Source organism: Adiantum capillus-veneris, chromosome 13 (assembly GCF_014529385.1).
Source record: "Adiantum capillus-veneris isolate H3 chromosome 13, ASM1452938v2, whole genome shotgun sequence".
In the NCBI taxonomy this organism is placed as follows: domain Eukaryota; kingdom Viridiplantae; phylum Streptophyta; class Polypodiopsida; order Polypodiales; family Pteridaceae; genus Adiantum; species Adiantum capillus-veneris.
The window spans coordinates 19,653,726-19,678,770 of record NC_140943.1 but is presented as its reverse complement, the minus strand read 5'-3'; positions in this window follow the sequence as shown (position 1 = coordinate 19,678,770).

The window sequence follows — 25,045 nt, the reverse complement described above, 5'->3', positions numbered from 1 at the left end:
ATGCAATTGTGGATTTTAAGTCTATTTTAGATGCAAAACTTTGGTATGATTTCTACTTTTCCACCTCTTGAAGCACTTGTTAAGCATGTTTCTGAAGGCTATATTTTGGGTAAGATGTAGCGTTCAAGGTTTCCAGAAGATGGTTCAATTAGGGCTACATGCAGGTTGCAGCTTGTGCATAGTGATGTTTGTGGGCCCATGCAAACTTTGTCCTTGGGAAATTACCTTTACTTTGTGACTTTCATTGATGATTACTCCAAGCATGCATGGGTGTATCCACTTAAGGCGAAGTCCAAAGTGTTTATATGCTTCAAGCAATTTTTGGAAATGGTTGAAAATGTCTCTAAATGTACTATGGGCACCCTCTGTTCCGATCAAGGGGGGGAGTATATGTGTCATGAATTTAATACATTTCTGGCTAGTCATGGGATTGAACACCAATGTATAGTAATGTATACACCTCAACAAAATGGTGTTGGTGAAAGGAAGAACAGGACACTTACTAAGATGGAAAGATGGATGGTCAAAAGTCAAGCTTTTCCACATTTGTTTTGGCTTGAGGCCATCATGTGTGTCAATTATGTACTCAATAGGTGTCTTACGAAAGCTTTGCAGTCTATGACTCCATATGAAGCACAACATAATAGAAAGCCATCTATTGATCACATGCGCGTTTTTGGGTGTTTGGCTTATGCTTTGGTGCCACAAATGCAACCAAAAAAATGAATGATAAAGTTTTCAAGTGCATTTTTGTTGGTTATAGTATTGAAATCAAAGGTTACAGGTTCTGCAATCTACAAACAAAGCGTATCTTGGTTTCACGGGATGTTGTGTTTGTGGAAGATTTTGTTTAGCCTTTGTTGTCAAGTACTACAGATAGTAATGTAAGCTCACAAGACATTTATGATAGTTTGTTGCCCCTTTTTAATGGTGGAAGTTTGAATGTAAATCAACTCAGGCAAATATATAGCCTATGGAGGATTCTATAAATGTTACAGATCAGTCAATTTCTGATGCAGATGTACATGATGTACTTGATGAGAAAAAGGGTGAGAATGAGCAAGCTAGAGGTATGAAAAATGGTTGGTGCTACTTTGTGTGACCATGTAAATTGGATGCACCTTTGTCTAATTGTACTTGTTCAGGTTCTTGTCATGCATCTTATGCATCAGATTGTTATGCTTTGGTTGTTTCCAGTTTATGTGATGTTGAGGAACCTTTGTCTTTTGATGAAGCACAAAATTCTGAAAATTGGATGGTTGCCATGCAATCAGAATATGATGCACTTATAGAATTGACACATGGACTTTATGTGATTTACCTCCTGGTGAAAAGGCCATTGGTACAAAGTGGGTTTACAAGTTGAAGTGTAAGCGGGATGGTGAAATTGATCGCTATAAGGATTGACTTGTTGCAAAAGGTTATGCACAACAAAAAGGCATAGATTATGAAGAGACTTTTGCTCCCACTTGTTGTATGATTATTGTGCACTGGCAGCTCATTTTGGTTGGGATGTACATCAACTAGCATTGTTACTACTTTCTTGAAGGGTGACATATTGAGAAAGTTTATGTCATGCAGCCTCATGGTTTTTTCAAGAAAGGATAAGAGGATAAAGTGTGAAAATGTAAGAAATCTTTGTATGTGTGGAAGCAATCTCCTCGTGCTTGGTATGAGAGAGATAACACTTATTTGGTCAAATGAGGCTTGCGTAATAGTCCAACAAAAAGCACATTGTATGTACAACGTGAGGGCAATGTACTTCCCATTGTTGTTCTATCTATGGATGATTATTACTGGTTTTAATGAGGCACATATTGCTAAATTTAAGGCTAATTTGAATGCTACTTTCAAGTTGAAAGATTTGGGATTGTTGCATCAGTACTTGGGCATACAATTTAAGGACTGTGAGGGTGGTATTGCCTTGTGTCAGACAAGTTACATAGAGACATTGCTATGTAAGTTTGGACTTAAGGATTGCAAACATATTGCCACTCCCATGGAAACAAGTTTGAAATTGACTCTTCATGATATTCGTGATCCTGCCTTATTGTTGCCTTATTTATGTATGCAACACAAGGCCAGGTATTCAACTTGCAGTCTCACAGGTCATCAGATTTATGCATAGCCCAGGGTTTAAGCATTGGTAGACTATCAAGTGGTTCTTTTGCTCCTTGAGTGGCACTTTATATCTTGGGTTGCTTCCCAAGGGGGGATCATTACTACCAAATTTACATGTTTTTTTGGACTCTATTTGGGCTGGTTGTTTTGACATGTGAGTGTCCACAAGTGGTTTTTGTTTCATGCTCAGCAACTCATGCATATCATGGCTGAGCAAGAAGCAACCTACTATGGCCACTTCTAGTTGTAAGACAGAGTACAGGGCAGTCTTCACAACTACGATTGAGTGTGTATGGCTCACACGCCTTATGGATGATTTGGGTGTTTGACAAGACACTACCAACATCATTTACACTGACAGTCAAAGCGCATTGGCAATTGTGAGAAACCCAGTTTTTCATGCTCGCACAAAGCACATTGAGTCTCTCAGCTGGAGTGATCAGCTTGTCTTATGTGCCAACACAGGACAACCTCGTTGACATTTTCACAAAGGCATTACCTCGTGAGAAGTTCGAAGCTTTCCGCAAAGCATTGGGCTTACTCCCCTTTGTGGATTGATCATGTCCTTAGGGCATGTTACTTCCCTATACTTTATGAGCCATCTCTCATTCACCCTATCACTCCCAAGGGGATTTGTTACCATATACATGTGGTAGTGATATGCCACGAACACGCTTAGGACCATTGGAGCATTTTTTTTCCCTCACTAAGAGGTTTCTTCCTTTGTGCATTGTATATACGCCCATCACTCTAGGGCTATCTAATCTTTCCATTGCACACTAAGTAATATACTCTCTATTGTGTGTCTTGAGATTTCTTCGTCTTCTCCAAGCTGTGTATGTCTCCCTGCAACCCTAATTCCAATAGTCGGATGTCTTTGACGCATTCAACCCGGGTAAGAAACACATCACCTTAACCCCAACATTGTGTGTGTGTGTGTGTGTGTGTGTGTGTGTGTGTGTGTGTGTGTGTGAGAGAGAGAGAGAGAGAGAGAGAGAGAGAGAGAGAGAGAGAGAGAGAGAGAGAGAGAGAGAGAGAGCAGGATGAATGCATGTAAAAATTAAAGAATAAAGGTAAAGAAAGAGGAGTTGTTTTTTAGTGTGAATTATATTTTATGGCCTTTAAGCGATCCATTTAATCCCTTGGGCTCATGCTAATGGATAAAAATGATTACTTTTTATATCTATACTATATATGAAGCAGATTAAAATTTTCAAGGAAGGAGAGACCCTCCAAGTGTCACATTCTGCTTCATTTCAAAGCGAGCCTTTAAAAAACATTTAATTGAAAATGAAAAAGTGAAGGTTAAGTACTAGGATAGTAGAAAATGAAAAGACTTCCGAGGGAGTCTCGATAGTGGAAAGGCAAAAAGACCTTGGTACTCTATATAAATTTATAATACTTAAACCTATAGTTTTTGGGAGGCTATTTCACTCAAGTCCTCAATTTCCAGGCTCACCACTAACTACTTTTATCTTTGAAAATCAATTGAAGGGTGGCTTTCATTCACATTTTGAAGGCTATAAAGAAATTTTCTCCATGTGTTGCTCAATGAGCCTCCCTTCGAAGTTTTGCAAGGACATTCTATATTGTAAATGATCTTTGACCTCGTTGCTCGAAGTTCAAAATCCAAATGCATGTATTTGTGTGTGTGTGTGTGTGTGTGTGTGTGTGTGTGTGTGTGTGTGAGAGAGAGAGAGAGAGAGAGAGAGAGAGAGAGAGAGAGAGAGAGAGGGGGGGGGGGGGGGGGGGGGGGGAGAGAGAGAGAGAGAGAGAGAGAGAGAGAGAGAGAGAGAGAGAGGACCCATTCTCTCGATGTGTGTGAATATAAGAGACAAAGTCAATGTGACATTCCCCAAGGTGTTGGCGCATTGCACAAAGGCTTTCTACATTTGCATTACATTAATGAAGTACATTGAGATCAACAATTCAACGATAGGAGTCTGACAATTTGTTATGGCTATCTTGCATGCATTGTGTGTGTGTGTGTGTGTGTCTGTGAGAGAGAGAGAGAGAGAGAGAGAGAGAGAGAGAGAGAGAGAGAGAGAGAGAGAGAGAGAGACGGAGAGAATGCATGTGTAAGTGAGAGAGAGAGAGAGAGAACCATTCACTACAACCTGTGTGAGGGAGTGTGTGTGTGTCTATGAGAGAGAGAGAGAGAGAGAGAGAGAGAGAGAGAGAGAGAGGGGAGGGAGAATAAGCATTGGTTTTACAATTAGCAACAATCGACAAAGCCATAATCGGCAATATCCACAATCAAGAATCAAAAATACAAAAACAACATCAACATCTACGAAATTGAGAATTGACAAAATTGAGAGTTGATGCAATTTGGAAAGCTCAATCCGACCAATCCAAGGTAGAAGATGTGCAAGCCCAAGGTAGGAGCAAACCTCAACAAACGTTAAAGGTGGATGACAGGATGGAACTCCATCAATTCTCGGTTATTTTTGAAGGTTTCTACGATAGATTTGTTTGAGCTTTGTCAGTGCTCTCGCATTTGTGGGTTGACTTAAAATTCAAAGGTGAGTCTCAAATTTTGTGAGTGGGATTGCACTAAATCTAGGTTTTCTCAAGCGTTTTAAGGCAAATTTTGAAGCAAATCTCAAGTTTTTGTAAGGAGGTTTACACTAAATCAAGTTGAGGCATAGTGCTTTCTCCTAAAAAGTTAGAAAACTTGCATATGAGAAATTTTAGGGGTAGCTTGATTATATTTGAAGGATTTTACACTCAATTTCTCTATACTTTTTAGGTTTCCTCACATTCAAATCTATAATTTAGAGATAAATTTCAAATTTTGCAGGTGGGATCCCACTAAACTGAGAATTTTTCAAGCATTTGGCTATACCAAACCTTTTTTCAAACATTTTACAGGCAAATTCACTATCTTTGAAGGTTTTTGCACTAAACTTCTCAGCACTTTGTAGATCCTCTAAACCTTAATTTATGTTGTATAACCTTTGTAGTTAAAAATAAAAATAAAAAACTCTTAAGAGCTTGATTTATATTAACTCAAGAAGAATACATGCAGACCTTGCATATCCTGAAACCTAGGTTTTTCTTGAGCACTGGGTACGGGCAATAGATTTATGATATTATTAAATAGTCCATTATCTATAAGGGAGTTGAAAAAATAGAGGAAGAGGAGGGCCTCCACGCGTTGTTTTTTGGTTGATTTGCATGGCCTGTTGGATCAACGCCGAAATTGAATTGTTGAGTCCCTGTTGGATCATCCTCCTTACCATAGACATATAAAGAGACTTTGAAAATTGAGTGAAGTAGTTCAGATTCTATGCGATTCCATCCTTTTTCAATGACCTGCAATAGTCAAAATTGTACGCCTGACAACTTGTTGTCAGCATGTGTGTGTGTGTGTGTGTGTGTAGCAGTTCTAAATCTATATATATATATATATATATATATATATATATATATATATATATATATATATATATACGCAAACGAACACTAACTATTCACAAACTAACAATTCTAGAAAAGTACAGTGGCTTTGCACAATAATTTTTTTGCAGTTGAAAATAAATTTTATACAAGGTAATGAAGATAACAAGATACAACACAAGAATCCATAAACCCAAAGTCTGGGAAATTTGCGTCACACTAAGAGATCCACCATTTGTTAAGAACTGGACATTTGAATCAAGGAAGGTAGCCCTCACCTACACCCATAGCCACAAGAAAACAGTTCGTTAGCACGTGACTGTACGTAGGTGATGCTGGGCATCCCAGTTGTTATCCATGTAACCATTAAAAAAACCTAGTTCGTTAGCACGTGATTGTACGTAGGTGATGCTGGGCATCCCAATTGTTATCCATGTCACCATTAAAAAAACCTAGTTCTTAACTTGTAATTTGTTCTTTTTGATAAAGAAGGTTTTATTTAAAAAACAAAGATCCTTGGCTTTTCTGCCAATATGATACAGACGGTACCCACCCCCATAGAGCAACCATAAATTCTGATATATTTTTTCTCAAAAAGCATTTTTTTAACAATGTTAAGGTTTTTAAAGGAGTTTAAGTATTTAAAAAAAAAAAAAACAGAACTTCATCCTTAACTAGATGAGTAAATTATATCCCACTTGAAGTAGTCTCAAGCTAGATCAAAACTACCCACTTCCTTGTATATCAACAACATTTGTAATAGAACCTTTAATTCGGAACTAGCTTTTTTAATCGGGCTGGGATATCCCCAAAAAAAACCATTAGTATTTACCACTTATTACCTAACGGAGATACCCCTTTCTTAGAGAAATTTCATAACCATTATTCCCAAAAATCCTTACTATTATGTTATGTCACTCCTACTGCTGCCATATGCCAGCTAACAAAAAGTATACTACAATATATTGGACTACTTAGTCACAATGAGACAATTTAGACTGAGTCCAAAAAAAAAAAATCCGGTCATTCCCAGATAGAGGGAACCATATACCATACTCATATACCATATAATGCATTCATTCCTATCAAATATCAAAAATTAGAGCAATAACTCCGAAGCAATCCGTAAATTCAGAGTATCATTTTAGTTACATCAGTAAAATAAAAATGTCTGTAATTTAACAACATCAGATTAACCAGCTAGGATCCACTTAAGGTCACTATATGATTTACCCTATAATATCGAGATCAAACCTACTAGCAAGATGGTAGGTAAGGACAAGTGCCTATATATTTTTAATAAGAAAAAGATGCCAGTAGAAGAAGGTAAGCATAAAGAATTGAGTAGCCAAGGTTCGACCTAACCTCAACCATCAGAAATCTGTCACCACATTGAACTAGTGATAGGTTAGTTAGAACCTACCGCTATTCTTCCTAGCATATGATGATGATGAAAAAAACCAGTAAATTAGAAACTTGCTATTATTCAACCTTAGTCCGGTATGTGCAGTCAGCATAAAGGGCACCATACCAGAAGCCAATACTCAGTATATATACAAAATAACCTTTTTAGCCGATTTAGTCCAATAGGCAACTGGTAAAAAAGATCAGTCTATCTTATAAAAAATGGTCGAGTTAAGTTGAAAAAACATTATTTACTCCTACAATCGGGTATGCGAAACCTTACATCACCTTTTGACATGAGTAATCAGTAATTTATGGTAACCTTTTGTCGATTCAGTAAGATCAACCAAATCAGTCCAGGATTTGTAACCTTACCTAGAGCACTACATCACATCGGTATTCCAACTTACCAAGGTAACAGAACCTTTAGCACACTGTTTTGTGTTTCAATTTATAAGTATACTTTTATGATTATTTTGTTTAAATTACACAAGGTCAAACAGTCTCATCCACCAGCAAAAATCTGTAAATAGGCTGAATCTGTGATTAGCAAAGGGAACTTACACTCATCTTCCATCTTGTGCTGTAATACGGAAAAGACGAGCGAGTAAAAAACACATATAATACCTCCAGAGTATCATCCAATATGGTCAGCAAATCTGAAAACAGTCTTCCATTTATTCAAAGTCTCTTTAGACAATTCCGAAAATTCGGTACTAGTACTATGAATTGAATCAGTCTGAGGTCAGCCCATGTACATAGTGTACTCCGACCTCCTTAGTATTACAGCAAACATAGGTCTCCGACAATACATGCTCATTGTTTTTTAGCTTTTTTAAAAATATTTGTAAATTTCTGGCTCTATGCAAATACCAGCTATACATACATCAAACAATTGAATAATCCTAGCTAAGTTTACCATTTCCAAACAAACATAATGCAATCCGATCCTCAATCACGCCATAGATTTAGACATGCTCAAGTCATATTATTCCTTAGCCAATAGGGTCAGACTAATCCCCTCCAAAAAAAATAGCTTACAGAACCAGTTTTTTATTTCCAATCCGCTTATTTCACGGACCCTTACAACATAAGTCAAAGAAAACCATAACTTGCATCAATCCCTAAGCAAACCAATATTACACCCCATACACAAGAAAGGTCAGTATCCGGGAAAAAAATTACTGGTTTTTTTTACAGCTTTCTGAAAACAGTCTCAGCAAAGCTTCACTGTATTTTTAGAAATTCTCGAGAGCAAGATAGAAATTTTGTTTAACCTATAGATTAGGAGACGACGAAGCTTCCACAATCTCCTTCCCATTCTTTTTCGGCATGATTGAGCACACAGTAGAAAATAGCTTCTAACCCACACACTATAGAATGCACACACAGGTGAATACAGCACCATGCTAAGTGAGTAAGAGTACTCACTTTTTTAAGAGGCATTTATACTTGCTGAAGCAAATCGGGAGCAGATCCGCCACTGACTCAGACCAGCTACCGCACTAGAGGGCACCCATACGGGCCAGATACTTTGAGATTATCCCAATTGAAGATCCGGTTTGATCTAGATCAAGTCGCCCCAACATTCGCTGTTACACTCACCTGCCAACTCAACCCTAGCACAGGCAGTGGCGTGTTGCAGGCAGCCCGACACAACAGAGAAGCTTAAAAAACGCTACTGAGTGTAAAGAGAGAGAGATTTTATTTAATTTAAAGCAAGGTCAAGTCCTATAATACCAAGTCACATTATGCCTACCAACCAAAAAAAACCAATGCGGTCGATACCCGGTTCGAATCACCTTACGAGCTTTTTGTACCTAGCTCAGGTTGATCCCACACACCCCGTTACCAATTCAACCGAACCTTACATTAGCTTAAGTCATGCAGCCATCCACTAGGGTATAGTATACTTGCCATGATTTTAACGGTGTGCGATACACTACATAGCAACAACACTTTTTTGTGATCATTTATTACATCCAATTCCAACTCAAAGTCAAAAGGTGGGTCTATAAAAGCCAGATGACATTTATACATAACCACGTCCAAGGTAACAGTAAGCAGTAACTGTACTCAAGTAATTTACATAGCCGTATATTTGCTCCTCAGGTGTGTTAATCCAATAATGGCCTACAATCACGAACTGGTTTTTTCCATAGCAACAGCACACCTTTATCAATCAGGTGAATCTACTGGGAGAGCTACTTTACACCGTTATGAACTTCATCTATTCCCGCAATTAGGAACCTCTGTTTCCCAGACTAAATGGTGGTCATATCAGAATCGAGTGACTCGTGTAACCCTTTGGGGTTGCAAGCATTTTAGGAACAATATCAGATTGGCGATGGTAACTGAGGCTCTGGGCCTAGGGCCACAGTATTATTACATAGAACATTCATTGAAGCCAGGTTTTTCTGAGCGGTTATACCTGCTAGCCCAATTCCTTCCACCTCATAAGATTATTTTGTATCGTAGTTATGGTCATCTATTAAGAGGATATTTTAACATTACTCCACGCACCCGGGAGTATGGGTTAGTCCTGGCGTCTCGTATCTTGCCTTTAGCAGAGCGTCCAAACACCTGCTTTTACTGCAATAGCTGTTTGTGTGATCATGTAATGTGCGGTTTAATAGAGATGTAGATGAGGGGATCCCAAAATACTTATCAGCCCGGCTTCTTTTTGTCACATTTAATAGAAGAGTCAGTTGAAAGACCTCATGTTATTTTGTGTCTGTGTGTGTGTGTGTGTGTGTGTGTGTGTGTGTGTGTGTGTGTGTGTGCCCACCCATTCTCAGGCACCTTATCCTATGAGGTAGTAGACCCCATAGAATAGGGGCCTACAACCTCAAGAAGTGTTTGTATTAGATTGCACCAAGCTATGCTAAGGTAGATTCAATCTGATTTAAGTAGACTAATCAGATTTTGTAAGTCAAGCTTAAGGTAGGTCCTGTTGTGTTTTTCTAAGGAGTTGCAGATGCATGCAACAAGGTCTTTTTTTTAAACCCGTTCTTAATGAACTTGGTAATCAAAGTTTCTATCTCTTCATATGCTCTAAAACAGTCGAAAGAGGCATACATTATAAGAAAAAGCATTCCTAGACAAGTGTGTAGAGAATTTTTGTACGGTATATTGCTTTTTTTCTTCGTAAATTCAGAGGACACAAGCTTAAGCTTTTCTCTTTTCCAAAAAAAACGAGTATAAAAGTTTCCCAAAAATGGGGAAATTAAAGTAAACTCAATATTCAGAAAGTGTGTTCTAGAAACGATTTATTTATCCTGCCATAGTACTCTCTCAGAGAATGTAGGTTCAATACTTAGCAAGGTGGATAAATATCTTTAAGAGTAGTCTCAAATATGGGGTTGTTGATGCTACATAGGTCATCCATAAATCTGAATGAATGTGCAAAGTGTGTGAGTAACGGATTACTTGCTGGTTTAGTTAATATTTTTAGGAGCCATTGATATTCGATGTAACAGAGATAAAGATTACACATAATCGGAGAGCATGAAAAACCCATTGGGATCCCTAGAGTTTGTTTGTAGCAGGTATTACCTAATTGGATACAGTTGTTATTCAGTAGCCAAAAGATATACTTATATAAATCTTCCTCTTTAAAGATGAAAGGTGCAGATTTATTCGATTTTTTTACCCATCCTTTATTCCCTTTTTGTGAGATGCATGTATACCCAAGTTCCTTTATGTGGGCAAAGGCAATCTTTATAAGACACGATAAGGTATAAGTAAGCCCAAATGGCCCATCTAAAGGGATATTTTCATAGCATTGAGTTATGTCTTCCGTGAAGATAGAGTAAATGCTTTCTGGGAGGTTGATAAACACCTCAACTGCGTTTTTTATGACCCAAAAAGGGCAATAATCTACATTTCTGAATCTCTTTATATCTCTGTGTTTGATGTCACAGATATTTTCAATTTCTAGTAGGACAAAGTTTAAGCAGTGGGTGATATCATTCGTAACACAAGAGAACAGGCTATTTGAAGCGTCAGAAATCCATCTGAATTTATGCTTATGATTCTTATATGTTGGGAAGAGTACACGAATTTTCAGAGATTCAGGACTATAACCGAGTCCTGATAATTCATTGTTTAATGTTGTAGCTACGCAAAGTGGAGAGTAATCAAGTTTAAGAAAGTCATTACTATTAAGTCTTGAACTGGCAGCCTCAAATGCCAATTTTTTACATATAAAGGATGCAATGTTTGATGCTTTATCTAGGCCAATAATGAGCCATTTCTTTTTAATATCATAGATAGAGGTCTTTATTTTTGGCGTAATCCAGGTAGTATCAGTGCTTAGCCATACTTGTGGAAAAATACTGATCTTTTTCCAAAAACTTCTTTTGAGTGTTGATGTAAGTTGGAAGTGAACATCCTCCTCCAGTTGGAGTTTTAAGGCCAAGTCGGCCAAGCATTCAAGTAGTGCTGATAAGGCACTTTGAGGATTTAGTGGAAAAGGAGGAATATGATTCAAGACATTACTCAAGAGACTCCTTACGTGAGGATCCGAAATAATTTCTAAGTTAGATGTACAAACGTGTAAACCAAAATCAGTGAAGTTTTTACAAAATTTTTGAAATAGATGACAAGAGCAGATAGGTATCTCATTATTATGGAGAAACTCATTGGAATAAAATACATCATTAATAGGCGGCGAGTATTTCCAACCAATCATCACATCCTTTAGTAATAAATTCGACCCAAAAATATGTCCAAAAATTTCTGAAAAGACAGCTTGGGGAGTAAAGAAATCCAAAATTTTGCTTGTAAACAAGCAATGTGAGAAAATCCTATTACACACTTCATCCTTTGGAGGTAGGTAACGTCTTCTACAAGCAATCCTTCGATCCTATATTTTACATATCCAAAAGGTTTCTGACTGGTATGTTTCTTCCCCTACCTCTCACATAACTTCTACCTCTCCCTCTTCCAAACACAGATTCACTCGAGGAGGGAGTTAAGAAAGAGGTGTAAGACGCCGCCGGGGAGACAAGAGTATTAGGACGTTTGGAAACTTGAGATTCATCCTCTTCAATATTTGGTTTCATTTGTCCAACTATACTTTTGATACCTTTAAAGCCGCCATAAGTGGTTAGCAAAGTCCCACATCCATCAGATCCAAGCTCTTCAAGTGTGTCACGCATAATTGATCCATACTGAATAAAGGCAATTTGAGCTAAGACCAGATCCTTCGCTTGTCCACCAAGCCAAGAGCAAAAGAGGGAAAGGTGAAATTCTTTTGCTTTATCAGGAAAGATACTAGGCAGATTGTTGAGGGCATACCAAATAGCATGTTCAAACCAAATTATGCTTGACTCGTAAGAAGCTTTTGGGTCTAAGAATCTGCAAGCACACTTAAGGTAGGCTTGAACACATTCCACATTGTCTCGGTGTAATAATCAGCATTGCTTTTACTAAAGGTCATCACTCCTTTAGTTCCTATGCATGCATACTACGACGAGCCCAATGGATATGCGGCGAACTCTGTCTATTATCCACAGGAAGAACCCTCTAGACCAGAACCATGGAGCATGATAGGAAATACAGGACCATCAACTGCTGCACAGGAAGCGGGGGAAGAAAGATATAGCTTGGATGAAAGAACATTGTTGTTCATAGCCAACAGAGGCATGAGCGGGCAAAGAATTGCATACCAACAAAGAGGAGCTCCAGGAGCACCTCAACAACCTAAAAGACCATGCTACAAGTGTGGTGGAGACCATTGGCTGAGGGAGTGCCGTCATGACGAAATCATTAGGGTCAACGCATATTGCACCGAGTGTGGAATTACTCACTTGATCCCTGATTGCCCTAAAAACCCGAGCAAAGGAGCAAAAACTACCTTGAATATGTTGGGAGCGCTGCCTTCCAGTGGAGGGTCAGAAAATGGAAACTCCGATTCCTGTTAAGGTCTTGACGAGAGCCCAAGCAAGGAGAAATGACAATCTGCCCAAGAGTAACGATGAAAATCAGGAAGAAATCAAGACTGACAAGTCTAGCGTCAGTCGTGATAATCCTTGGAAAGAACGAAGAGATAAAATGAAAGCTAGAAGTGAGCAAAAACAAAAAGATGTATAAGCTAAGCTAATGATAGCTCGAGAGCAACTTAAACAGCAAAGAGAGTCCGACTCTCTAAAATCAACGGAGGGACCAAGAAGTGCAATCTCAGGAGGGTCGGTATTGGTAGATGAGATCAATGAACCCTTAGATGCAATCTTGCAAGCATATGAAGCAAGATTGAAGAACAGACGGACTCTAGAGCAAAGGTGGATGACATATCCATATCCAGAGATAGAAAAACAGAGACTAGAGATGTGCAAACAGCTAATTGAAACTGCACAAGCTTTACTGGAGCCTCCACCTATGGAAGTGGGGGATAGAGTAATCAAACCACCAAACAATGAAACACCTCACAAAATTGAACAAAGGATACCCGACAAGATAGAAAACGTTAAATCCTTGCCGGATGTAGAGGATGCAAGAGACGTGCCTAATAGCACTGATGAATCACTGAAATATTTTCCACCATATACCCCTATTGTGGAAGAAAATTGGCATGAAGAGCTATGGGAAACGGTGAGAAAAGCTCAAGAAAAATATGAGACAAAAACAGTCGAGTCGGCGCCTATCTCGAAGTTGAACTTGAATAAGCCTCCATGGGATTTAGACGTTAAATCATTTCAAGGGGATAATGGTTCAGTTGCATCCGAAGATAGCAGACCAGCATCACTCAGAACTTTTCCATCATATATGGGGGACTATGAGGCAAGGTCAGAAATTCGAAGAGTACCTTCTCAAAGAATAGGCGAGTCAAATCAATTGGACACTAAAATCCTGACAGACTTGACCACTCTGGTCAAGTGTACAACCACATTGGCAGAATTGTTAAAAATTAGGCCAAGCATGTGGACGGAAGTGGGAAAATGTATTGAAAAATGTGGTATAAGGACGCCTCTTAAGTTCTTCGAAACCGAGCTTAATGACACAGAACCGAAAAAAGTCAACACTAGACCAGTGCCACTCAATAAGGTAGGAGAGTATTGTGAGGGTGAAGATGGAAACACAACCCTACCAGTTGAGTATAACGGCATAGAGACTAAGGCAATACTTGATAGCGGAGCTGGCATTGCCATTGCGACCAAAATGCTATGGGAAAAATGGGGAAAACCAGCAATACAAACAACTAGAATGAAATTGCAACTGGCGGATGGGCACATAGAAAGGCCTATAGGATTGCTTGAGGCAATTGCGGTATCTTCCCGTGGCATAGAGTATGAACATACCTTTGCCATAGTAGATTTCGGCAAGAAGAAAAACTATGAAATTATCCTTGGTAGGCTGTTCATGAGGCAACTCAAAATGGTGCAGGACTGGGGGTATGATTATTTGTATCTAAGACATGCTGAAACTACTACACGAGTAAACATGAAAAATCATAGCTACCATGATGTCACGAGAACCCCTGTGGAAGAAATTGACTCAGCCACCATTAGTGGATCAAAAGTCCCAGCGTGGCTTTGTAAGAAAAAGGAGATATGGATGTGCCGGGCATCTCAATGTAGTGAATTTGACCACAATGAAAAGACACTGGAGAGGGTCTTGGAGGACGATGCATATATACGAGAACCTTTTCCTGAAGAGAAGCTCGAACCCCTAGAATGGTCTCAAATTTTGGCTACATTGGATGTATGCATCAATGAAGTCACTCCCACCAAATTTTGTGATGAGAATGGCTACGCTATCATACCATACTACATGTTGAGCAAAATTGTGGAGGAGGACGAGAATGATGGAGATACTGAGAATATGAGGATCAATAAAACAGAAATGAAACTTGAGATTAAGATAGTGGGCTATGTGGACATCCCCACTAAAGAAATCAAGCAGGAGGGAGAAGAATTTTATGATTCTTCTGATCAAAGTGAAAACAAGGATAACGCGGATAACGAGAAGTCGGAAAATACGGAGGGAGACGACAATCAAGATCAAGAAAATGACGTCTTCTACAATTTCCCAAACCAAAGTGAGAGACGCCAAAAAAGATACAAGAGTAAACGACACCATATCAGTCTACTAACCAGGCTGAGACCCATGCCGGAGTTTAGGGGTAAGACACATTTCCTTATGAACATTCATGCTGTTGATTGTGCTAAGGATAAAGTGTCAGGAAGATTTCTTAAGGTTGTTGAAGACTCAGGATTTAAGTCCAGACTGTTGAAACCTAAGAAAACCAGCAAAGCAAAAAAAAGAGTTGCAACAGAAAAACTGAATGTCTCTGGTGGTCCAATTATGACAAAAATTGAACGGAAAACGAGATACAATGAGTTGAAAAAAAAATAAAAATGTATGGACAACTGAAATGGAAAGTAGCGATGGAACGAACGCTAGTGATGGGAGTAAAAAGATAGATGTACCTCCTCACTATTGTAAGTACACCATTCAGGAAAGAAGATTGGTGGTTCAACAACCAATGAGGGAGCCTAAATCAAACGAATCCTACGATGGGCCAGAGAACGCCAAGAAAATAGACTTAGCAGAGCCAGGAGAAAGTCCTCGACCTGCTTACATTGCCACAGATCTAGGTCGGGAAGAAGAGGACTTACTGATCAAAACACTTAAGGAGTTTCGAGATGTATTTGCATGGTCGTACAAAGATTTGAAGGGGGTGGATCCTAACATTTGTGAACATTCAATCCCTCTAAAGTCTGATGCAAAGCCAAGCAAACAACGTCCATACACGTATAATGAGACATTCGCCAAAAGGATAAAAGAAGAGATAGACAAACTTATGGAGGCTGAATTTGTTTATGAGATAGAGCACACAGACTAGGTGTCCCCGATAGTGGTGGTACCCAAGAAAAACGGGAAATTACGAGTGTGTGTAAATCTCCAGAAGGTAAACGCAGCAACAATAAGGGACAACTACCCTCTTCCTATCACTAAACACGTCCTGGAACGAGTAGCAGGCAAGCAAGCCTATAGCTTTATGGACGGATTCTCTGGTTATAACCAATTGGGGGTCAAACTAGAAGATCAATACAAAACAGCGTTTGCAACAGAATGGGGCATATATGCGTTTAGAGTAATGCCATTTGGCTTGACCAATTCTCCAGCCACATTTCAGAGATTAATGACACATACTTTTAAAGAATACTTGCGAATATTCTTGGATATTTACATGGATGACTTGTGTGTCTATTCTCTATTGAGAGAAGACCATATAGATCATCTTAGAAAGGTATTCGAAAAATGCAGAACGTATAGGATTTGCCTCAACCCAGAAAAATGTGTATTCATGGTACGACAAGGTAAAATCTTAGGCCACATAGTGTCGGCTAATGGAATTACCACTGATGAAGACAAGGTAAAGGTGATCATAGAATTGCCAAGACCAAACACTGTACGAGAGGTACAATCATTTATGGGACATTGTGGATACTACCGACGTTTTATCTACATGTACGCTGTAATAGAAAAACCCTTGTATAGTCTAATCACGATCTTCAATTTGACCAATGAATGTGAGGAGTCATTCCAGAAACTAAAAGATGCACTGGTATCTGCACCAATTCTAAAAGCACCAGATTGGTCAAAGATCTTCCATGTACATGTAGATGCTTCGGCATTTGAAATAGGCTGTATATTAGCACAACCAGGGGAGGTTAAGACAGATTTTCCAATCAGTTATGCTAGTAGACAACTCAACAGTGCAGAAAAGAATTATACTACCACTGAAAGAGAAGGATTGGGTATGATATATGCGGTAAAGAAATTTCGGCATTACTTGCTCGCGAACAAATTCACATTCTTTGTGGATCATCAGACACTCTTGTACTTAGTAAACAAACCTTGTAACACGAGACGAATTGTAAGATGGTTCATTGTGTTGCTGAGTTTGATTTTATGGTAGTAGTTAAGAAAGGAAAAACTCATCAAAGAGCAGATCACCTTTCTCGATTACTACATGGCGAAAAAGCTATTGGGTAGATGATGATCTCCCAGACGCATACCTGTTTAATATAGAGATGGTACCAAAATGGTCAGAGCAAATTATTCCGTTGCTGACATATGGAATGAATCTTGACGACAAACACACGGTGCAAGACGTTAGACAAGCACGAAATTACACAATGCTTGCGGGAAGAATGTACCATCATGAAAAAAATGGGATTCTAGGGTTGTGTATAGGCCCAGAGGAGTACGAAGCGTATCTAGAGGAGGCCCATACACAAACAGGGGGATTCCATAGAGGAAATCAAATGATGTATGAACAACTAAGAAGACTTGGAGTGTATTGGCCAGGAATGGCAGGCGATGTAGCTAAGTACATCAAGAAATGCGACTTTTGCACATCCAATACTACTGTGGATTATGCCATTATACCAAGTGACAGTAGCACCTGCATGGAGTCATGCTATTGTGGAATATTTGACTAATAAGGAGCTACCAGGAGATTGGTCTAAAGCCAGACAAAAGGCTTTAAAAATCGAAGCGAATAGGTATGCCCTCATTAGTGACCAATTGTATAAAAGAGGAACTGATGACCAGCTGAGGTTAGTTCCTCATGAAAATGACTACTTTCCATTATTGGAACAAGCTCATGCAGGCATAGCAGGAGGTCATTTTTCAGCAGAGAGAACCGTAAAAATCATTATGGTTGCAGGTATATGGTGGCCGACCATGATTCAAGATGCAGCAAAATTCGTGAAAAGGTGTGATGAATGTCAACGCACTAAGGTACCAGTTAAAAGAGATGAAATGCCTTTAAGGCCAATGCTGAGTGCTCGAGCATTCGCTAAATGGGGATTGGACTTTGTTGGTCCTATCACTCCACTAGCGTATCATTCACAAGCACAATATATCATAGTGGCCATGGATTACATGACCAAATGGGTGGAAGCAAAAGCCACAACGAAAGCAGACGCTAGAACCACGGCACAATTCTTATATGAATATGTGTTTACACGTTATGGCATTCCAATCGAGCTGGTGAGTGATTGTAATGGAATTTGCCTATTCAATTTGAGAGTAGCGGAATTTAATGAGAGTACTTTTAAGAAATTATTTTGTGAGCATAGCGGGTAGACATAATTGAAGATAGCAACATAATCATAGCAATTAGTTAACTTGGCATAGACAATACTTTTGCAAGAGAGAGAATTTAGAGAACATGACAACAGTTGAGGACCGGATTTATGTGGAGCCGGTCCCCCCCTCCAATAGGCCTTTGTATTATGATTTCTCCCATAAAGAGAGACTTGTTACAATACAGTCTTTGTGTTCCTTGTGACCTAGGTGATGCCATGAAGATGGAAGGCTTCATGCACCACAAACATAACATAAACTTGAAGAAAGCTTTAACTATCCCAAGCCTCAGTCCCAAGACCTCAAACACCTTCGAAGGTGGAGAGAGCTAGCAGGGAATGAGGGTAGGGAAGAGGAAGAAGAAACATTTCGTAGGAGAAAGAATTAGTTCCTCACTTATCATACTCTTGTTGCTAGCATACATAATAGCATAGTAATGAAGAAGAAGGAGATGGCAAGCTTAAGCATTGAAGCATGGCTCTTGGTTGGATTTGCACTCCATAGCCAAGAGTGTTGGTGTAGGCTCTCAACCTCTACTTGCTTGGAGAAGGAGAGGGAGCTCTTGAACTTTGCATAGTACACAATGAGAGTGCTTGTGAGTGTGTGTGGGTGAGTATACCCCCTAAGAACCCCCCTAGCTTTCTTGGGTCGACCCCCCCTTGTAGCTCATGCTTGAAGCTCATTGGACCCCTCCAGGCCTAGCCAATCACAAGCAGGAGCCATTACAAGCAACATGGGTAGCCTTGGGACAAGTGTCCCCCTTTCCCCTTTGAGAGAGAGGACTTGATAAATGCAAAATCAATTAATTAAATATCCTAAATTATCATTGGACCCCTTGGGTGGCCAACCAATAGGCTTCAAACACACCATGAGGGCAACATGGGGAGGAACTTGACAAGTGTCCTTGCTGCCTCTTCAAGCTGGGGCTTCCCTTGTGTGTGTGTGTGTGTGTGTGTGTGTGTGTTCTCTCTCATCCCCCCCCCCCCTTGTAGGCTCGCCCCCCTCCTTGTAGGGATATTTTTGACTTTGGATGAGCAAGCCCCTTAGTCATCAAGCATGACTAAGCACTTGAAGTAGGGGGTGTTCCCACAAGCATCTCAGGCAAGCTTCTCAAGGCACCTCAAGCACCTTAATCATGCACCAAGTCAAGCACCTCAAGAATGGAGCCAGTCAAGCACCTCAAGCATCTTAATCAAGCACCTCAAGCATGACAAGCAGGACAAGCACCTCAAGCACGACAAGCACCTTGAGCTTGGGCCGGGTTCCCACCTCAAGCTCAGCCCTAGCTTACCTAAGGTCAAAGGACTTTTACACACATTATTGGAGGTCTTCAATGAAGCTAACCCTAAGGTCTTATGCTCCATTGGTTAGCCTTGCTCTTGATAGACCATCTCCCATTTGGGCCCCTTTACTATTGGCCCCGTGTTGAGATAGATCTACAAGCACATATCTATATCTTAACACTTGTTCCCATTTATTCTCCCACATTAAGTGATCAATTTAATATGAGAAAGTCATTTGGGTTGGTTAGATATTAGATTTTATGACATTACCTCTCTCTTGAAATCATAGTCGTCCTCGACTATGAGGTAGAAGAGATAAAGCCTTAGTCATTAGTCAATCGTACTTAGCGGGTAGAGGATCCCTTTTTTACCCTACGACATCTTTCCAAGATGGATGACTAATCCATTTGGTGCTTGGGAGACATAGCTGCCGCAAGAATGTCTGCTCTTTAGTCCATTTCATTCTCCCAAAGTAGAGTGACAAATTCTACTTGGTGTTTGAGAGATATCACAAACATGATTCTAAGCATGCATACTAGTTAAATTTGTGCACAATTAAAAAGAGGATTAGTCTTATAAGACAAAAACATGAGTCATTTAAAAGAGAGTTGTACATTTGCTTACTCTAATGTAGCATTGTAAGCATTGACAAAGTTCATACTATCCTTAAGTTGTACTCCTTGCATCCATTTAGCATCTTCAAAAGGATAATTTTTGAACTTAATAAGATACCGTCGGATTATCTTACCATGTCGTAGTACCTTGTCTTCATGCTGAAGGACAGCTTCGGGTTGTAGCACCTCTTCTTGGTCTTCAACTTCGGGAGGGTCTTCAATAATTGGTTCAGTTGGTGGCTCTCCTTTGTAGGGCTTAAGTAGGCTTACATGAAAGGCATTGTGTATAAGCCAATGGTTGGGAAACTTGAGTTGATAAGCCGTCTCATTGATGGGCTTCAAGATTTGGAAAGGACCATAGTATCTTTTTGCTAGTTTAGCATAATACTTTTGATGGCCCGTAGGATTTTTGCCCGTCGTTTGCCTTAATCGAGCCTTAGGAAACTTGAGTAAGACCCAATCATTTTCTTTGAACATTAAGGCTCTTCTGTGCTTATCAGTAGCAGCTTTTTGCCTTTGTTGAGAGATGGCTATAGCCTCCCTAATCTTTTGAAAAGATTCTTGTAGGTCATGGCTATACTCATCGGCGGTGAAGATCTTCCCATGTACTTTGAGTAGCAAGGGACTTTTAGGTCTTCCCTCTATGATCTCGAAAGGTGCTTTCCCCGTAGAAGTATGTACAGTATTATTGTAGGCATACTCTACTAGAGGTAAATACTTTTCCCATTGTGAGCGTTGATCTACTTCGGTAACATAAGTCTTGAGTAGATCGAGTATCGTAAGATTGGCTATCTCACTTTGGCCATCCGTTTGTGGGTGATAGGCCGAAGAGAAATTCAATCTTGTTCCTAGATTTTCAAAGAGACCTTTCCAGAAATTAATGGTCATTCTAGGATCTCTATCTGACACGATGGATGTGGGTAATCCATGGTGCTTGAAAATCTGAGATATGAAGAGAATTGCCATTTTATGTGCCTTAATAGTCTTTTTGATAGGAATAAAATGTGCTTGCTTGCTAAACCTGTCGACTATTGTCCATATTCTTGTATTCCCATGGATAGACTTGGGTAATCCAAAGATGAAATCCATGGATATACTCTCCCATGGTGGATTTGGAATAGGCAATGGCTAGAGTAATCCAGGTTGCTTCCCTCTATCATACTTGGTCTTTTGGCATACTACACATTTTGAAACATACTCTTGTATGTCCACTTTCATGGTAGGCCAATAGAAATACGTCTCTACTCCTCGGAGAGTAGGTTGAATACCTCTATGTCCTGCATATGGAGGACCATGGGATTCATACATAACCTTCTCACGAAGGGAATGGGTAACACATAGCCTATTGCCGTGGAGAAGATAACCATCCTGCAAGGTGAATGGTTCCTCTTTCTTCCCCAAATCAAGAGCTGACATTATGTCTCTAAAGTCAGGGTCAGTAGCATACTCATCTATCATAGAGGATAGATCATTGTGAGTAGCTATAGACACCGCATTAACTTTTGGTCGTCGTGAAAGTGCATCGGCAACTTGATTGTGCTTACCAGCTATGTGAGCAATATGGAAATTAAATTGCGAAAGAAAATTTGCCCACCTCATTTGTTTGTCGGAAAGCTTGGTTTGCGTCATGAAATACTTGAGACTTTGGTGGTCAGTTCGTAGGATAAATGGAGTTCCCAATAGGTAGTGCTTCCATGTGTCTAGGACATGTAGAACAGCTAAAAGCTCTTTCTCATAAATGCCCAAGACTCGTTCATCACTATTGAGCCTTCGGCTCTCATATGCTATGGCATGCCCTTCTTGAAGCAAAACCGCTCCAAGGCAATCACCACACGCATCACATTGGACCTCAAATGGCTTTGAGAGATCCGAAAGCACGAGGACTCGTTGGGAAGTAAGTTTCTCTTTGAGTTTTTCAAAAGCATTTTGCTCCTTAGCAGTCCATACAAACTTAACGTTCTTCTTTGTTAAGTCGTGTAGTGGTCCTGCTACTTGAGAGAATTTTGCTATGAAGCGTCTATAGTATGCACACATACCAATAAAGCTTCTTAGCTCATGTAGATTCCTTGGGTTAGGCCATGATTTTATTACCTCTAACTTTGATGGATCCATACGAATACCATCGTGAGAGATAATATGACCTAGATATTGAATCTCTTGAAGGAAGAATTCACTTTTCTTTTGGTTGAGAAAAAGTTTGTTCTCCCTCAAGGCTTGAAAAATCACTTGGGGATGTTGCTTATGTTCCTCCAAAGATTTGGAGTAGATGATGATATCATCAAAGAACACTCCAGTGAATTTACGACATGGTCTAAAAATTTTCTCCATGAGACGGTTGAAAGTAGCTGGTGCATTAGTCAAGCCAAAAGGCATGACTAGATATTCATAAAGACCAAATGTTGTGCGAAACGCGGTCTTTAGGATATCTTCATCCACTATCCTTATTTGATGATAGCCACTCGTAAGGTCAATCCTACTGAAGTAGGTAGAGCCTTGTAGCTTATCAAACAGATCTTCTACCTGAGGCACGGGAAATATGTTTTTGATAGTGATATGGTTTAGTGCTCGATAGTCCACACACATACGGTATGTACCATCTTTCTTTTGCACTAAAAGGACTGGAGAACAAAAGGGAGAGTAACTAGGCCTCACCATCCCTTTGTCTACCAATTCTTGTACTTGCCTCATAATCTCCTCTTGTTGAGCTTGTGAGACTCGATAAGGAGGTTTGTTAGGCGGTGAGCTTCCTGGAAGGAGCTCAATACGATGGTCATCATCCCCTCGTTTTGGAGGTAGGTCCATAGGGATATCATCGATGAACACATCTTGGAATCCTTTTAGAAAAGTAGACAAGTCTAACTCTTCTTGATTCCTATCATTTTCATTTGATGAAACATTATTAGCTTTTAGAGATTCTTTGACATAAATCATGTACGCAAAAACTGAGCTCTTCATTGATTTATCAAAAGAAAGAGGATTTACAAGTGGAATAGTGCGACCACGCTCACTAGCATCTATATACATGTTCTTTCCCCTGTAGGTGAAGTAAATTCTCCTTTCAGGGAACTTCATGTTGGCAGCCATGCGATCAAACCATGGTGCCCCTAGGATAACATCCTGATGTTGGAGAGGAGAGATGAAGAAGTCTTCTTTGTCGACATAGATTTGGACATGAAGCCTCAACTTCCCAATCAAGGGAGTAACGGAGGCTTGTTGTCCCTTGAAAGCTGCATCAGCTGTTACTATATCTCCCATCTCAAAAGCTTGAATGCCCAACTTGGTGGCCAACTCTATTGATATGAAGTTGAGAGTAGAGCCAGGGTCAAACAAGATGAAGGCATCATGCTCTCTTACCTTTCCCCAAGCATAGGAGAGTGATGATCCTTTGCAATGAGCATCCTCTTTTGGAACTTCGATGGTGGAAGCCCTAGGAGTCTCATTGCGAGTATTCTTCTTGGGGCAAGAACGATAGCCATGTCCTTGCTCCCCACACTTGAAACACTTATGGTCCTTGCGAAAAGCTTCAAGCTCTTCAGGAGAGAGTTTGTTTTTACCTTTGTAAACTCCCTTCTCCTTGGACCGATTGTTGTTGTTGTTATTGTTGTTGTTGGAAGTGCCTTGGGAATTATTTTGAGCATTGGATTTCCCCTTTGCATCATTTTTATCTTTGTTTTCCATGGGCTTGACATTACGTCTAGCCCCTTGATGGAAATTGATGCGTGAAGCAACCATGGTGTGGTGGATTACTTCGGTAATAGTACCGGGCCGTTGAGAGTTGATGTATTCAGCCATCTCTTCAGGTAATCCCGCACAGAATTGCTGTCTTTGCTCGGCAAAGTCTATCTTTTGAAAGACAGTAGCTTCAGGATGTAAATCGCAAAACTTGTCTACATACTTGTTGATAGACTCATGAGAGAGAAGCTTCAAGCCGCGCCATTTGGTAAGAACTTTATCTTTAGTATCACTTGGAAGAAATTGCTTCATGATGGAAACTCGTAGAGTTTTCCATGTCTTTGGGGCTTCTCCATTGCCACGAAGGCTAGCCCACCATTGACGAGCTGATTTTTGGAGGACTAGCTCAAGCATCTCAGGCAAGCTTCTCAAGGCACCTCAAGCACCTTAATCATGCACCAAGTCAAGCACCTCAAGCATGGAGCCAGTCAAGCACCTCAAGCATCTTAATCAAGCACCTCAAGCACCTCAAGCAGGACAAGCACCTCAAGCACGACAAGCACCTTGAGCTTGGGCCGGGTTCCCACCTCAAGCTCAGCCCTAGCTTACCTAAGGTCAAAGGACTTTTACACACATTATTGGAGGTCTTCAATGAAGCTAACCCTAAGGTCTTATGCTCCATTGGTTAGCCTTGCTCTTGATAGACCATCTCCCATTTGGGCCCCTTTACTATTGGGCCCGTGTTGAGATAGATCTATAAGCACATATCTATATCTTAACACTTGTTCCCATTTATTCTCCCACATTTAGTGATCAATTTAATATGAGAAAATCATTTGGTTTGGTTAGATATTATATTTTATGACAGTGATAGAGGGACACACTTTGTAAATGAAGTTATCCAACATCTCTTAAATGAGTTTATGGTAATTCATCGCAAATCTGCACCCTATCATCCACAAGCCAATGGCCAAGCGGAAGCGACCAACAAAATATTGTGCACAGTTCTTACGAAACTGGTTAGTGAAACAAGAACAGATTGGGATCAGATGCTCTATTTGGCATTGTGGACTTATCGAGTTGCATATAAAACAACACTCAATGCTACACCATTTAATATGGTATATGGGTTAAATGCAATATTGCCTATTGACTTTTTGATCCCCACACTAAGGGTAGCCACACAATTGGACTGGACGGGGCATGAACTTTTAGAACGGTTAGAGGACCTTGAAAAATTAGATGAGTTACGACTCAATGCTGTAGCAGCCATATATGCAAAAAAAAGACAACAGAAAGAGTTTTTTGACAAACATGTCAAGAACAAGGACTTTAAAACGGGCGACTATGTCTTAGTATACACCCTTAAACAGCATGCCAAAAAGCTAAAGAAAAGGGGAATGGGGCCTTATTTGATCCAAGAAATATCGTCCAGCGGAGCAGTAA